Source organism: Lepidochelys olivacea (genome assembly GCF_965140295.1).
Source record: "Lepidochelys olivacea isolate rLepOli2 genome assembly, chromosome: 7".
Taxonomy (NCBI): Eukaryota; Metazoa; Chordata; order Testudines; family Cheloniidae; genus Lepidochelys; species Lepidochelys olivacea.
The window spans coordinates 123001576-123018899 of NC_140417.1; the positions used below are offsets into that span (position 1 = coordinate 123001576).

Here is a 17324-nt window from a genome sequence, read left to right on the forward strand (position 1 = left end):
CGACTTACTCTGATCTGGAGTGGCGCAGGAGTGTCTTGACTGGCGGAATAGCATGCAGCCCATGTGGGCTTGTGCTATGTCTGAGCCACCCTCTCCATTCCCTTTGTGTGCAAAGCTCATCACTTTATGAGAAGTATTTAGATGAGCTCAGTGTTACGAAACTTTGGTCTCATGGGGTAAAATCTGTTCATGAAAATCGGACACAGCAATGGCCAAAGTGCAGACCTATGACTGTTAATTTTTAAATGAAGTGAACTGAGATGAATATGAACCGTGTCCTCAAGCTGCAGCTAATCTTCCTGATTCACCCTTGTAACTGAATTTGCACCACTCAGCTTCATGTTTTGCGTGGCCCATGGGGACTGTTTTCCCCCCTAGGAACAGAGACACTGTCATGGCTGGAACAGATCAATGGCCAACTCTAGCCTTGTGTCTTTTCTATTCCTGTGATCCCCCCAAAAGTATAGCCAGGCCGGAAAGGAGAAGGTGGTATGAACAATGGTGGCAGGAGAACACAGTTGGACATGTCTCATGGTTGGGGGCTGGGTGTACAGCCCTGTATCGCATTGTATGGCAAACCTGAGCCGCTATCACTCATTAATATCAATATTAACTGCTTGGATGATAGGGATCAGGGAACAAGTTTTAAAAGTAACAGACGCTTCGTTTTCCAGCAGAACAATTAAGTGAGGGTTACATCAGTGTAAGAATCAAGAACAGCTCCACTGAAGTGAACAGACGCTTGCGTAAGCAAGATCAGAATCAGGCCCCAAGGAGAAGGTAAAGGTGCACTTCCTGCCTGCTCCCCCAGGGGCCTTTTCACGCTGTGATAAGGAAATACCTCACATGTGGGAAAACACCTCAAGTGAGCACTGAAGGGACAGCAGTGAAAAGTGGGGGCCCACAGGAGCCAACAGGTCCGCACTGACTATGGATTTGTTTCTTTGCTCAACACTGGCTCCCTTGCCTTTGAGCGGGACCTTTCTGTTCTTTGACAAACGGACGAGGCAGGCTAGAATCACTGCAGCTTTTGTAAGACCCTCTCGCAGTGCTATGTGGTGTCTTCTTTGGGTCTGTCTACACTGCAGTTAAAAACCCGCAGCAGGCCCGTGCCAGCTGATGTGGGCTTGCAAGGCTTGGGCTGCATGGCTGTTTAATTGCAGTGTAGACTTCCGGGCTTGGGCTGGAGCCCGGGCTCTAGGACCTTGCGAGGTGGGAGGGTCCCAGACCTCAGGCTGCAGCCCCAGCCTCAACGTCTACACCACAATTAAACAGCCCCGCAGCTGGAGCCCCTCGAGCCTTTGGCCAGCCATGGGTCTCTACTGTAAAGATATGTCTACACTGCAGTTAAAGTACTCAGTAACAGCTGGTGGATACAGCATGCATGCCACAACTGGGTTCTTGGGAACACTCCTTTTCCTTCTCAACTCCCAGAAGTCTGACACAGGTTTCAGAGCCCTCTGTGAAGACATCAAGAGGCCCCATTGTGTAAGTGCAGGATCAGAAGACAGATAGGATTTCAGCTCTTGAGTATTGTAAGTCATTCCATTTTCTTAAAAGGAAGCTTTTAAATTAGAAGCAGAAAAATGTAATTAGGATCAGAAACTAGGAAGGAGCTTGCCCCAGGAAAAACAGGCTGGCAAGAGACATAAGCTGTGCTTTAGCCAGGAGTCCTATGCAGCCAGCTTAAAAATATCAGCTTAAAAAATAATAGCCAAAACACATGGTGCTGCTGAGTGTGTTTTCAGACACTGAGCTATTGGTTATTGTGTGAAGGTCCGGGTAATGGCAGCACATGGAAATGTAATCCCTCTTCACGGGCCCTGGCCGGGAGATTTTCAAAAGTCTGTTAGACGCTAACCTATTTCCCTGCACTATTTTATCTGAAGCGGCCATAATAAGTAGAAAATTGCTATATTAACGTAGCAATGCAATTACACCCGCTAGAGTAAAAGTTAAAGGGGTACCTATTGTCATGCTTCAGGGCACAACCTAGACTTGCGGAGTAGGGTCAGGAAGAAAGTCACCACATATACAGCCACATCATGGTATAGTCCAGTTCAGCATTGATTTTTGAAGTGGAACTTTCCCACTTGATGATCCCACTCTCAGTTGGCAGTGAACTTGATGTGGCTTTGGCAAAGCCCATTTCACAACAAAGCATTGCCCCGTTTCTCCAGGAATGCTGCAAAACTCCCCCTGAAAAGGGCCCTGTCAAGATAAAAAATCAAATAGGTTCGTGCCACTTGTGTACGGGACTTCGTTAACACCCCTGCGTGTTGGAATGAGAGTTATAATGCCCTCGTTTATCTTATGCTGGCTGTTGACATCTGGGCTCCATGTGGTTAGCGTGATGGTTCTGGAGACGGGTTAGTTTTGCTCTCCAGTTCTCACGTGTTAGAACAAGACTCTCTGGGTTACCAGCTTGGCAGGGGAATGCTGGAATGTAAATAAACTGTGTAGAATTTTTTTTTTTTTAGTTGAGTAGTTTAAATACCAGGGGCTTAGTCTCCTGAGAGCTATTATACTTTGGTCTAATCGTGAACGCTGTGGAGAAAATGAATAAGGATGTGTCATTTACCCCTTCCCATAACACAAGAACCAGGGGTCACCAAATGAAACGAATAGGCAGCAGGTTTAAAATAAACAGAAGGAAGTATTTCTTCACACAATGTACAGTCAGCCTGTGGGGCTCATTGCCAGGGGATGCTGTGAAGGCCAAAACTATAATGGGATTCAAAAAAGAACTAGATAAGTTCATGGGGGATAGGTCCATCAATGGCTATTAGCCAGGATGGGCAGTGATGTAACCCCATGCTCTGGGTGTCCCTAAATCTCTGATGGCTAGAAGCTGGGACTGGACAACAGGGGATGGGACACTTGATAATTGCCCTGCCCATTCCCTCTGAAGCATCTGGTACCAGCTGCTGTTGGAAGACAGGATACTGGGCTAGATGGCCCATTGGTCTGACCCACCCTGGCCATTCTTATGTCTTAATTCTCGTCTGTGATATGCAGGAGGGCAGATTAGATGTTCTGGTGAATCTTTCTGGCCTTAAACTCTGTGGCTCTGGAGAATCTGGGGCAGGCCAGCGAGTGCCAAGGTGGCTTTGGGCCTCCCTAATTTTGACCTTCTCCAGGAACCTGCGCAGCCCCTCCAAGTGAATTGGATCCAGCTGCCAGTCGGCTGCTCTCCCTCCCATCCCTACCACTACGTCAGGTGGGCTGTGTTGGGCTGCTTATGTTGGTCTACACTGGGGAAAATCTCCAAGGGGCTGTTCCCCCCACCGGGACCCTCTTGCTGAACAGAATTGGATCGATGTTCAGGGTGGCAAGGACTGTCTTGTCTGGCTTAGACCGTCTGCTTGCAGCTGCCCAGTGCACAATAGCTTGCATTGTTGTGGCCATGGATAACTGGTTTCTTTCATCCTGTAGCTTTTCCCCTCCTGAGCTGCGGCGTGCGTGGATGCTGGTGTTAGAATGTAGGCTGGCACGTTCTGTGGCAGACGTGGCCTGAATATATCTCTAGGCTGGCTAAGGCCTGAGTGTGACCCGCAGAGCTGAGATGCATCTGTCCGGTCAGATCTTGCAGTTCTGTTTGTTTCTCTCTCCCATCATCCCTTTCTGGGCAGTCATGTACTGGCTCAGGGAGGAAGTGCTTGGGGCCTGCCTGGGTATCAAACTTCCAAAAACAAGTGAGCTCTGAGGCTGGGACAGAAATTTGCCTTCCCTCCCCATCGCTGATTTCCCCCGGGGAAAGCCATGCACCTGGAGAACTTGCAGAACAAACCCAGCTTCCTGTGGGTGTGAAATGCCAGCCAGCCAGTCCCCCCAGTCCGTGTGGGCACTTCCTTGTCACTGCACTGCGACGTTTGTATTGCCCCAGCTTGAACTCACTCTGCTGTGTGACTCTCTGATCCTTTGCTGAGGAACAGGGTCTGGTTTCTCTCCGCTTTCCCCATGCCAAGGGAAGGTCTCTGAGCACTCGGGTTTGCCAATCGAACAAGGCCAAGGATGAGTTAACATCCCCTGCTTGCAAAAAAATATAAATAAAAATAAAATTTAAACCCCAGCAGTTCCTCTTTCTATATTCACTGGGTAAAAAATTAACCAGCTTTTACAGCTAATTGGATGATTGTCCTTCAAGACAAAAAGCTACCCATTGATCGCAGACAAAGGAGTGCTGGGAAGGAGGTGTAATTACTGCTCTGCAAAAACACCGAAAAGCTGACTTCATAACCCCTACATTGGGAAGACGCGAACACCCAAGAATCCGGGTCTGCCATTAGCATTTGCTTTGCCCTATCTGGTTACGTTTTAGACTGCTGTTTGAGCAGAGTTTGCTTTGCGATAAAGAAAGGCCCAGCAATCTTTCCTGAGGCCGGGTTTGGCCGGCGGTCTGCCAGCTTTCTAGGGGAGGAGATGGCAAGGAAACAAAGTTCAGGGCTTATTTATTTTTGGAAGACAAACTGTGCACGCCTGTCCATAGCCAGGCAAGTGGCATGATTTTTATTGATCTGTTTTTCGTCTGGTGCACGGAAGACAAGTAGCCCTAACATTTACCAGCCCAGACGTATAATCTACTTGCATGACTTTTTTGGGGCAGGGAGCGATCCACTGGCTTCGGACAAACAATTTCATGTTCTCGCTTCTGCTTGATGCAGCGTGGTCAAAGCGGTGCGCAGGGCTCATGTGTAGGAGTCCCAGGGATCTGTTGCTTGGGTGCCCGAAGCCGGTTTGCATGAAAGCACTTTGGTGTCGCAGCCCCCGGCGGCGTGTGGCACACCGTGCGCCCGCATATGCCAGTGCATCCAATGGTACTCAGACAGATGCCATCCTGGTGCTTGCCCTTGGTCTGTGCGGAACTGGGTGTTGTGTCTTCCCTCGCTGGCACAGCGACTGCTCAGATAGGGGCTGTGCCTGTCCAGTTGCCCCCCCCCCAGTGAAATTCCCCGCATCCTGCCCACTCTTCAGGGACTGCCGAGCCCGTCGCTGGCTCGCTACATGCAGGCCAGAGAACGGTCCTGCTCCAGACTTGGTTTGTCCATCGTCCAAAGCAGCGAAGAGACATCAGTACAATGAAAACTTCCAGTGTGTGTGCAGAAACTCTGTGCATCCCCCTAGGGTTCCTTGCAGCATTGTTCTGGGAAGGCCTCCATTTGGATCCATCCCAGCTTTAGCCCCTCCAGGAAAACTCAAGAGAAGGAAACTGTTAGCGAAGATCCAAACCCAGGAATATCCTAGAAACATAGATTTCAAGGTCAGCAGGGGCCATTGTGATCATGTTGTCTGCCTGCCTGTACAGCAGAGATCAGAGAACTGCCCCCCAATAATTCCGAGAGCAGAGCTTTCAGAGAAAGATCCCATTGTGGTTTTAAAAATGGTCAGCGATGGAGAATCCACCATGACCCTTGGTAAATTGTTCCAAGGATGAATTATTCTCACCATTAAAAATGTATGCCCGATTTCCAGTCTCTGGTGATGAGCAAGGGTGTGCCAACTGCCTGCAGATCTGGTTGCCCCATCTCAAAAATAACATATTGGATTTGGAAAAGGTACAGAGAAGGGCAACCAAAATGATCAGGGGGATGGAGCAGCTTCCATAGGAGAGATTAAGAAGACGGACTGTTCAGCTTGGAAAAGAGACGACTAAGGGGCGATATGATCGAGGTCTGTGAAATCATGACGGGCGTGGAGAAAGTCGATAAGGAAGTGTTATTTACTCTTTCCCATAACACAAGAACCAGGGGTCACCCAATGACATTAATAGGCAGCAGGTTTAAAACAAACAAAAGGAAGTATTTCTTCACACAACGCACAGTCAGTCTGTGGAACTCTTTGCCAGAGGATGTCGTGAAGGCCAAGACTATAACAGGGTTCAAAAAGAACTAGATAAGTTCCTGGAGGACAGATCCATCAATGGCTATTAGCCAGGATGGGCAGGGATGGTGTCCCTAGCCTCTGTTTGCCAGAAGCTGGGAATGCGCGACAGGGGAGGGATCACTTGATGATTCCCTGTTCTGTTCATTCCCTCTGGGGCACCTGGCATTGGCCACTGTCGGAAGACAGGATGCTGGGCTGGATGGACCTTTGGTCTGACTCTGGATGGCCGTTCTTATGAAGTAGCCCTGCAAAGGGTGCTGACTTACGTACTGACTGATCGCCATGTACGCTGTTGGCTTTGGCTCAGTAGCAAAGTTCAGAACTGTGGGTCTCTGGATCACCTTAATCTTGCAGTGATGTGTTTCCAAATCTAGACTTTGGAGGGTCTCTAACTCCAGCCCCAGGCCCACCTGTTGGTGGTCTGTATAGAGAAAGGAAAATAAGACATAAATGGGCGTGAGCCATTCTGAGACTCAGCACTGGATTTGCGTTGCATAGGCCGCCATACAGCAGTCGGCTGGCTTGGACCACTAATCAGCTGGGCTGATTTAAAATCAGTGACTGAGGGCGGAGGCTCTGTGTGCTTTTTTATCAGTCTCCCATGCCAGCCGGTTCTCCCTTTCCTGTGCTGCACCCAGACCTTGCACCGCTCTGGTGAGCTTTTAACAGAATGCACAAATGTACTATTGTAAAAACAAAGGGCAGCCGTGTCTGAGGGGGAATGGCCACTGTGTGTGTTTCAGGCAGGCTGGGAAGGGAACTGGTGTCTCTAAATAGATGTGAGAAAGTTACAAGCCATTAATAAGCGGAGCCGAGATGGGAACGGATCCCATGGGGGCATCTAAGCAAGGCCACTTTCTGTGCATGCCTTGCAAATGAAAACAAGATCATCCATTTCTCGGTGGGCCGCGGCGGTTTTAGAAGTGCTTTGTGGGAAAAGGAATCCAGAGGGGAATATTCGGGCGACTTGTTGTTGCAGGAGGGGAACAGTGACAGCTGCATTCAATATCCGCACACAGAGCTAATGAGGAGCTTTTTAACGGCCGCTGGTGTACAAAGGAATGGGAGAAAGTGGCAGGCCCCAATATTCTGTCGGCAGCTACTGCCAGGTGGGAATGGATTGCTACGGGGGAGGAGGGTCAGCATGTTACAGCTCCCCCTTGATTCTTTCGAGGCCCTGAATGCCAGCATCAGACCCCAGCGGGAAGAGCAAGAACTCAGCACCTCTCGCAATCTCAGGCCTGAGGCTTTTGACCCCTGATCCAGCAAAGCGCTTTTAAGCACGTGAGTACTCCCGTTGGCTGCTCATAGAGCCCGGGGACTTGAAACAAAGCACGGGCTCTGCCGGGCTGGGTCTGCAGAGCCGACGAAAATGGCTGCGCTGATGTAATCGCCATCCCGGAGCAATGGGCAGCGACACAGGACGGTGGTTTAGTTTTTCCTATATGGCCATGAAAATTAAAACGGCTCCCACTGTTAGCTCTGCAAAGGAGGACAGTGCTGGGGACGGACGTGGGGCGAGCGGCCGTCTGGCTGGTGAGGGCTTCCTCCTGGGAAGCAGATTGGCCTGTGTGATGGGGAAAAGAACATCCCGTCAGGATGCTGAGCTTGTCAGAGCTCTCACTGCTAAATTCCCTGCTCTTTTTGGGGGAGGGAAGGCATGCACGGCCAGTCTCTGCTCTGATTACTGTTCAATAAACACTTGAATCAACCAGTAATTTAAAAATGCCTTGCCACTCTAGAGTAAACGGAGAGCTTAGATTCTTCAGTGTCTTACCCGGCTCTGTCGGGCTGTCAGCTTCAGTAGGGGCTTCTGGTTCAGTCTTTCATCTTGGTGTTGGATTGGAGAACAGGGTTGTTTCCAGTTACCGAGTCTCCTCCTAACGCAGCTGCTATAATACTGTACCTTCCTGCTTTACGTGGGCGGTTCCCACCAGTTGCCCGATCCCGAGGATTTGTACCCCTCACTCCTCTTGGAGGCTTCGCTTGGGTGTCTCAAGGCAGTCCAGTGTTTGCAGAATTGGACCCTTTCCGTACCCAGCCCTCCTGAAGGGCTGCGTGCATTGGGCCTGGTTCTCCATTGCCCAGGCCAAGTGGCCGTGTGGATGATGAGTAGCGTTTGCCGCTCGCTTTGCGTGGGTGTTTATGATGAGAAAAGGCTCACAGCGGGGGACAGTCTGGCTCAGTACATCCTGCTGAACTGGAAGCTGGAGTCCAGCTTTCTGACAGCTGGGCAGTGAGGCGTGGGATGGTGGATGGGCCTTTTCCCCTGGAGAGACGGGAGGACAAGCCAAGGTGAAGGATAGCGTTAACCTGCTCTGGAGAAGCTAACGTGGCCGTCATAAAAGAAGTGATGAAGTTGGGACTGAATCTACAACCGAGTGGAGAGTAAAAGGATGGGGGGAGACAGCTACAGGCAGATGCTATAAACTGGGAGGACCAGCAAGGAGACTCTGGCCGTGCTGTACTCTGCCCAGCGTTGCAGAGCTGGCGGTTGGGATGATGGCAAAGCACCTCTAATCTGGGTACCTACGTGGCCTCCAACACTTTGTCCTGTGGCATTCAGAGCAGGAAGCACAAATGCCCATTTCCTCCTAGGTGGGAGGGTTGTAGGTATGTTCTCTTGGGAGCTGGTTGAAACATTTTCAGTAAAGTTAGGGCTGTGTGGGTGTTTAAATGAAAAGTGGCTTCTTTTTCCTGACCAAAATAAAAATATTTGCAGAAAAATTTCATTTTCATCAAAACACCGTTTTTTAAAGTCTTGAAACACAACTTTTTGTCTTTGTTGGGGGAAATTCTCACTTGATCTCCCCCCCCCACCCCGAACCCCCTCTTTTCCAGCTGGGATGGGGGAAGAGTAAAAGAGCAAGTGGGTTTTTCCCCCAACAAAATCATATTGTCGGGTTTTTTCACCAACAAAATTTATTTGACACTTTCATGGGCCGATGGAATTTCAGACAAAACAAAAACACCTTAGTTCCTTGCAAAATATTTTGCGAAATATACTCCCCTTCCTTCTCCTCCACCCAGGTCTGGTGTGCTTCCTCAGAAGCATATTACATTGGTCCCAGAAAGACACCGGTCTAGAGACGCTGCTGGGCTGAAATAGCTCGGTGATCGTGAGGTAGAGCAGCGCTGCCCGTGGTGGAGAGCAGAGATCTCTCTTTTTTGTGTAAGTTTAAAACAAAAAATCCACACAAAGATTTTGCTCCACACACTTAAAATCCAAACTGCCCCTTTTCGCTCCCAACTGCAGGGGGCAGTCGGTGGCCCAGCGACTCCAGAAGTCTGATCTCAGAGGTTCCAGTTACTGGAGTTAGAGATGAGTTCCCCCTTTGTGCTCTGCGCAGAAATGCCCAAGCTCACTCTCTCCTGTCATTTCTCTCCTTGACCCACGTCTGAGTCAGCCAGGCTCCTGCGCGCCCCTCTGTAACGTGGGAGGATGCTTGGGGGAAGACTGCGATCTCGTCTGTGCTTGGGGGGAGGGGACGGAACAGGCTTCATTAGCAAAATGATGGTGCCACCCCCAAGAGGTGGCTTAATGTGACCCTATTTTGGGGATGGGGGAGTAGTAAAATGGTATCGAAATATTATACCGAGAGAGAGAATTATAGAGAGAATCCACTTAGTGCTATCAGGGATTGAAATCATAGGTATGCACAGAACAGGTCCAGCACAGGCTAGCTCCTTCCTTCCTCTCCTATCCCTCTCTGCCCCCATTCACACCTGCCTTGGTAGTGTGCTCCAGCTCGCTGCCCAATAAACTGCACCTCTTGGGATAATTGAACAGCCTCCATGGCTCTCACAGGACTGCCAAGGAAAAGAGAGATGGCCGTGGCTGCTCTAATGGCAGGTGTCACCAGGTGGCACTGTCCTAGTCATCCACGTTCTTAGCATGTGAGCAAGTTTTGACTCTTGGGGAGACATGCTGCCATGTTGAGTTTTGTGTTATGGGAGGTTTCTGCATAGAGGCAGCCTGAGGAGAGAGGTTGCTATGCAAGCAGGAGAGTTTGCTCTCTGCCTTGGTCTCCAATGCCTCAAGGAGGAACAGGGCACTGCTATTGGGCTGAGATTCCTAGAAGAAAGGATGGCTTTGCATGCTCTTTTGACCACCTCTGTTCCAGGACTGGTGTGTGTGTAAAATCAAGGAGTTACCCTTGGAGTGTACCCGAATTCTTTGACTTTAATTTCTCCTCTGCTGGGAAGCTGACCAGCAAGACTCCAGACATCAGCGACTGCTCAGCAGAAATGTTTTAATGGGACACAGGTGTCAGAAGAAGGGGGCAACACAGCCATTCTATGGGACTGGCTTTTGATCTTGCCTGGAAAATTCACCCCTCCAGCTTTTCTCTCCAGGCCTGGAATCTCGTTTAGCCTTTTTAGAATTTGTTTGTTCTCTGTTTCAGATCTGATGAAATATTTGCTCTTGGGAAAACATCTGCAGCAAGCATGTTTGAACAGTGTTCTGGAGGGCTAGGTAGTTGGTGTGTGTGTGATATATATATATATAAACAATATACATATAAAGAAAATCTTAAGTAAACCAATCCACATGAGTTGCTTTATCAAGAGGTCTTCTATTCAGAGTTCTTGGCCCATCTCTCCTGTTCTCATTAGTTCCTTTTAAAATTAGCAGGCAGCTTCTGCTGGAATGGCTATTCCTGCGATGGGATTGGAACTGAACAGCTTAGAGGAGATGAAGATTTTGTTCATTAGAGCCCAATTGAGAGGCAGAAACGCAAAAGCGGGCAATAAAGAGACATCAACTTCAAGGTTTGGTTAATGGCCTTTAAAACCCACCTCCCCAGAGTCTAGCCTGTGCTGTTTTAAAACAGGAACTAGCAGGCCCCAGGGCAACGTCAAGGATTTTTTTGGTAAATTACAAAACTCTCGATACGGATTAGCTTTTGCCACTCGATATTCTGACTTCCCCTGCTTGAGACTGGCAAGCGCTTTGAGAAGTAGCTCGAAAGCTTATCCCAGGGCTGCTGCTGCTTCTGTGAACGCCTCTCTATCCTCTCCTGAAACCGAAGAGTGGAACAAAGGCGGGGGGGGGGGGAGGTGGGAGACGCTCCGGGAGGGTGTTTAAAGCTGCTCGCTGCAAGTGCAGAAGCAACGAAATGAAACTGTACAAAGAATGACTGACTCATTACCTAGGTGGGCATAGGGAGACCTTTCCGTTGTTCGCTGCTGATCAAAACGTGTTGCTGGAAATAGCTTCTTTGCTCATGACTCGTAATCAGGCACCGCTCTAATGTTTTGCTTTTTGTGCAGGGGGAGAGAGGGCTTGGTTTCCATTGCTGGGCTCCCCCGGGTTTGGAAATGTGCTGATGTTTGCTAGCACAGAGGTGTCTTTAAAGGTGACTGCGTGGGGTTGGAGGCAGAGTTGTGGCTGTCTGACGTTCATCCTCTCTGATGCTTTTCCGGTTGTGCTTTACTGGAGCCTGTCTTGTCTCCCGAGTGGCAATGAGAGGCCAGTCCTGCTGTTGGTTACCTGTGTGCAGCGGGGTCAGGACTTGCCTGAGTCCCATTCTCACCCCCATGGCCAAAGAACCACTGCAAATCGTTAATCCTAAATCTGTGTTCCTAATGAGCCGGCCCACATAAGTGGATGTAAATCGTGATGAGTTCACTAGGGTCGGGTATTTCCTCCCTCGCTGGCTATTGCGGGAGATGCTGCATAAGGGGCACCTGGCTGCTGGGACAGCCAGGGTTCCCCCTTCTCCAGTGCACGTGAGGCCTGATCCTGTGAAGCGAGCATGTATGAGACTAGATGTTATCAGTACGCACAGCTGTGTCTCGCTGAGCGGCTGCTTCTCCAGGAGCAGCACTGCCCGCTTTGCTGCTCAGACCTGCATCCACATACTCAGTGCAAGGCCTTTCCCACCCCCCGCTTTTTGCTCTGGTATCAGCCAGCCGAGGGTGAGACAAGCTGGTGGGTCCCGGTCGGGTTTCTAATACAGCAGCTCCACTAGCCCTCTCGATAGGGGGACCAGGACTGGATGGGCACGAAGGGCGAGTCCGTGGAGGTGGTCTCCTAACAAGGTTGAGGTTGTTGGTGGGGTGGGGAGGGGAGGGATAGGCCAGCCCTGGTGCTGGACCTGCCCTGGGATGGCTGGTCTCTGAACCTGGCCCCGGGTGCATAGAGTCCAGGGCCAGGCGTCCAAGCCCCTGGAGAATAGGAGCCCTGCATGAATCGTTCGGCACTACCAGGGGTCTTACCCTGGGTATTTCCACAAATGCATCCTCCATTGGCTTATGATCAAGGACCCATGTGAGCACGGAGCATTGTGCTGGCAGAGAATAGAGAAGGGCCTGGGAAACCAATTCACTCAGTCTTGCTTCCCCCCCCCGCCCCGCTCCGCTCCGCTTCAAGTCTCCAAAGCCCAGCGGCAGTGGGAAGCTGAGCCAGCTGGCAACGTGCCGCTGTGAAATGCTCTTTGCTGGAAATGTCTCTGCTGCGTTCCCGAGAGCCGATGGCTACAACCCAGTGCTGGGCTTGGCGATTGAGGCCGGGGCTGCAGGTAACTCCTCAGAGGAGACTGTCTGGGTCGCACCAGGTGAAAGACGTTCCTGAGAAAGCAGGGGCGACCAAGGGGCTGGAAAGCGCAGCGGACTCTCCCACCCATCTCTCCCTTTCTGGCCAGGTGGGGGCGCTCTGGGTGGCAGACCCAGGGTTCCACTGTGCGACGCCTGACACCGTGCAGTGCCTGTGAACCTGAGGAGTAAAGCATAAGACAATATCCAGTCAAAGCTCCGGGGGGAAGGTCAGGACATTCCACAGCCCCTCGTCTTGCAAAAAATGCCCTCCAATCTTCCAGGACCACAAGTGTTTGGAGTCTGTTTCGCACCCCCGGCAGGATGGCCCAGCCCGATGCAGTGATTCGTGGCTCCCTCTAAGAGGGGAGGAAAGCCACCATCTGTCCCACCGTCCCCACTGCCTGCCGCCTTCTGGCTTCTCCTGGGAAGTCTCTCTCAAACGCTGCCCAGACCCGACCCTGTGTCGCTTGGGAGAGCTGCCGAGGTCACAGCCTGCGGGGCTCGCGCCACCTCAGCTGGGCGTGGGGTTAGACTCACCCTCATTTATCAGCAGTGTGCTGCTTGCAGGTTCTCTGAAGCCCTCGGTGTCGGGTTCTGGGGCCCTTTTGTTCTCCCTCCCCAGTGCCCTGCTGGAAGAGCTGGCCCCCAGTCCTTGCAGAAGCTGCCGGCACAGCTCCCAGTTCAGCCAGAGGAGTAAATATAGAGCAGGATGTGGGGACACAGCTCTGAGCCCCAATTCTCATTGCCTGATGCCCTCTAGTGTTGGGGGGCCCGTCATGCTCCCAAACGTGTGTGTTAGGGGGCTTATTCCTTCACCCACTCACTTCCCTGGTCCTTCTTGCATGCACAGAGAGCAACAATACCCGAAGTCCAAAGGTGCAAACAATTCAATGTTTATTGGGGTGAACTTCCAGCAAGCATGATTCCAGTTTCCTTCCTTAGAGTCCCCCTTCCCAGCTCTGACACCACAGAGCCTTACCTGTGTCCCTGTTCCTGTTCCCCCCTTAGCGAAACATGATTCCAGTTTCCACACCCCCATTCCCTGTTCCCATTTCTCCCCCCTTACTTCCTGATTGACTGCAGACTATATAGTAAAACTTGAGTTCTGCTTAGCTATACCTTAAACAATCATTTTACTGAAATTTAACTAACCAATCCTAACATATTGTAACATGATTATGTAACCAATTATATCCCACCACCTTAATTATTTTACACCCAGCAAAATTAATTATACAGCAGACAGAAACAATCACAGAACCAGACAGAGATTATACAGATAAACCATAGCAAAGTGGGAACTATAATGACAAAACAATATAGAAGTGAGGATTTCACATCCCAGCTATTAATAAGTGAGTTCTTGCCAGACAGGTTGCTCTCAAACTAAGTTTCCTTTTACATCTTCTAGGCACTTCCCTTTCTCTGGAGGCGATAGGCACTATCAGGACAGGATTGTATCCTAACAGCCCACTAGCACCTTCTTTCAATGTGACTTGGTTGGAATGTGAGGAGGTGACTGGTCGCTTCCCAGCTTACGGCTGCCTCTGCTGCTTAGCCAAAGGCCTTAGCCTAAGAACAGGGCCTCAGACTGTCACAGTGAGAGACGGCCCTGTACAGTCAGACAGTGATTTTGATTTTCTCTTTTATGCCTCTGTAACTAGCTAAGTGATAAGAATACACCTAAATTCTTAGAGTACAGGCCTTTACAGACAGGCCTGAATATCTATAGCCAAACAGTGTGGCTTTCCTGCGGGCACATGGTGAGCCTTCAGCCGGGAGGACTCAAGCTCCAGGGTTGAGTGGAACAAATGTGTTCCCGTGACTCTGCACGTGACGAGGCCACGTGTCTTTTCCGTAGCGCTGGCGGGCGGGGCAGGGCTCATGGGCATCCAGGCTTCCAAAGCTAACCGCAGCTACTGGGGCGGTAACGGGAGCTGATCCTCTGGGCAGTCGCCTGCCCTGGGCATGGCTGCGTTGGGCATATTAGCAAGAGTCTGATTTTCAATCTCTCTATAAACGGTGGGTGCATAGCAGCAATTCTGCAAGGGAGGGAAACCCTGGGCAAAAGCAGACGCTGCAGAGATGACCCGAGAATGCAGCCAGGTGGCTTCCTTGGGTGCGCTTTGCTCGGAGGCATCTGAAATATTCCAGCTCCCTGAAAGGAGCAGTGCCGAGAGAGACAGCCCTGGCAAATCCCTGTGGAGAACTCTCCACCAAGGAAGCCGGGCACTGCAGTGACAGTTTACCTCGCCGGCCATCTCTCTGAAAAGCTTCTTGCTCCATCTGCATTGGGAGCAAAGGAAGTCAGTCATGCCCACAGGCACAGAGAGGGAGTGCTGCTGAGTGGTTAGAGCCGGGCGCTGAGCTGGGTGGCTGGGTCCATTCCTGGTTCTGGCAGACTCTCCATATAACCTCGTTCAAGCCACTCTAAACTGGGTCGAACGGCCACCTCACCGGTGTGTGACACTTACGCCATGTTTGTGACGCACCTCGGGCCCCCTGGCTGCAAGAAGCTGTTAAAGCGAGGGTCCGTTTAAAAGGCTGGGGGCTCCCTGCCTGTATGATGCGGGGTCAGACACAGGACAGGGCTGAGTCTCTCTCGTTTTCGCTCGGATGGTGTCTCTTCCCATCAGTCACATTGGCCAGTATTTTCCGAAGTGCCCGACTGGGCTTTCAGACGCACCCACCCGGTGGGGTTCTGAGCTCTCGAAGCTCCAGCCCGTTATTAGATGTTTCCTGGCATTCCCTTCCCCACTGGCCGTGCCCCCAGTGGATATTTAAAGGCATATTTATATAGTGGAGCCAATTTTCTGCTTACCAGGCCCCAGGGATGAAACCAGAAGCTGTTGGTTTATGATGCAGCAGGGAAAACATCATGTAAGTTCTAGGCACAATCCTAGCCATTCAGCCGATGGAACGAGCTGAGGTTTTGGGGATCGTCTTGACCAGAGATAATCAGGGTTAGACTTTGCACCCGTCTACGATGGGAGGGTTGGGAAGGTTGGAACTGGCAGTCACAGCTTGTGTGCAAGGACTGATGATTCACTAGAGGCCCCTTAGAACATAACATCAGAGCGGCCAGACTGGGTCAGACCAAAGGTCCATCTAGCCCAGTGTCCTGTCTGCCGACAGTGGCCGATACCAGGTGCCTCAGAGGGAATGAACAGAACAGGGAATCCTCAAGTGATCCGTTCCCTGTCGCTCATTCCAAGCTTCTGGCAAACAGAGGCTAGGGACACCATCCTTCACTCCACATAAGTCTCCGTTAGCACTTTGATCCCCCAGTAACTTGCGTCATCCTGTCTTGGTGAAAGAACTTAATTGTCAGACTCTGGGTCAGACCCCAGACCTTGCCCTTTGCTCCTCTGCCAGGAAAGGAACTAACGGCTGGTACAATTGTCTGAGATAGCAAATAGAAGGATGTGCAGAAGAGCCCCCTAATCTCCAGTCGTGTGGGGTTGGGGGGACCCTGTTACCTCACACTGAGCTTCCTATAACCAGAGAAGAGTTGGAGATTCAATGAGGTTTGCTGGGCACCTCAATATGGCAATCTACTTTAAGCTGGGAAGTAATCAGATGCTGTGGGTGGGCAGCTGGTGTGCTGAGACCCCTGCCTGTTCTGCTGTGTGCTGACCACTATCACCTGATTGTTTCCTTCGGCTTCCCCTCTTGGAGCAGGGACTGTCTTTGTTCTGTGTTTGTACAGCGCCTAGCGCCTTGCTGCCCTGCTCCACAACCACAATACGTATACTGACTGTGGTGATGGCATTCCCCCTAAGGCAGTGGTCCCCACATCCCCAGCCTTGCTCCGTCCCCAGCCTCTCTCCTTCCCCAGTCCTGCTCGGCGTCCAGGCCCGGGCCAGCCCCATGGGGGACAGGGAAGGAGCGCTATGCTTCCAGGCCAGCTCCGCCTCTGAGCCCAGCTCCGCCCCCAGGTCCAGCTCCGCCCCCAACCCAGCTCCGCCCCCAGGCCCAGCTCCGCCCCCAGGCCCAGCTCCACTTTGCCCCAGGCCCAGCTCCACTTTGCCCCCAACCCAGCTCCGCCCCCAGGCCCAGCTCCGCCCCCAGGCCCAGCTCCGCCCCCAGGCCCAGCTCCGCCCCCAGGCCCAGCTCCGCCCCCAGGCCCAGCTCCGCTTTGCCCCCAACCCAGCTCCGCCCCCAGGCCCAGCTCCGCCCCCAGGCCCAGCTCCGCCCCCAGGCCCAGCTCCGCCCCCAGGCCCAGCTCCGCCCCCAGGCCCAGCTCCACTTTGCCCCAGGCCCAGCTCCACTTTGCCCCCAACCCAGCTCCGCCCCCAGGCCCAGCTCCGCCCCCAGGCCCAGCTCCGCCCCCAGGCCCAGCTCCGCCCCCAGGCCCAGCTCCGCCCCCAGGCCCAGCTCCGCCCCCAGGCCCAGCTCCGCCCCCAGGCCCAGCTCCGCCTCCAGGCCCAGCTCCGCCCCCAGGCCCAGCTCCGCCCCCAGGCCCAGCTCCGCTTTGCCCCCAACCCAGCTCCGCCCCCAGGCCCAGCTCCGCCCCCAGGCCCAGCTCCGCTTTGCCCCCAACCCAGCTCCGCCCCCAGGCCCAGCTCCGCCCCCAGGCCCAGCTCCGCCCCCAGGCCCAGCTCCGCTTTGCCCCCAACCCAGCTCCACGTCCAGGCCCAGCTCCGCCCCCAGGTCCAGCTCCGCCCCCAGGCCCAGCTCCGCCCCCAGGCCCAGCTCCGCCTCCAGGCCCAGCTCCGCCCCCAGGCCCAGCTCCGCCCCCAGGCCCAGCTCCGCCCCCAGGCCCAGCTCCGCCTCCAGGCCCAGCTCCGCCCCCAGGCCCAGCTCCGCTTTGCCCCCAACCCAGCTCCGCCCCCAGGCCCAGCTCCGCCCCCAGGCCCAGCTCCGCCCCCAGGTCCAGCTCCGCCCCCAGGCCCAGCTCC

The 17324-nt window shown here is 52.6% G+C and overlaps 1 protein-coding gene across 9 annotated transcripts in view; it reads left to right on the top strand.

The window, feature by feature from the left end:
- SEMA4G (semaphorin 4G) overlaps window positions 1-17324 on the top strand; it is a 131008-nt gene that overhangs the window by 38312 nt on the left and 75372 nt on the right. The window contains exon 1 of one of the 9 annotated variants that reach the window (XM_084633648.1): window positions 6949-7167. The exons of the other annotated variants lie outside the window; for them this stretch is intronic. The gene's annotated coding sequence lies outside the window, so the exon portion shown is untranslated. Of the gene's footprint in view, window positions 1-6948; window positions 7168-17324 lie in introns of those variants that run through there. 9 annotated transcript variants of the gene reach the window in all.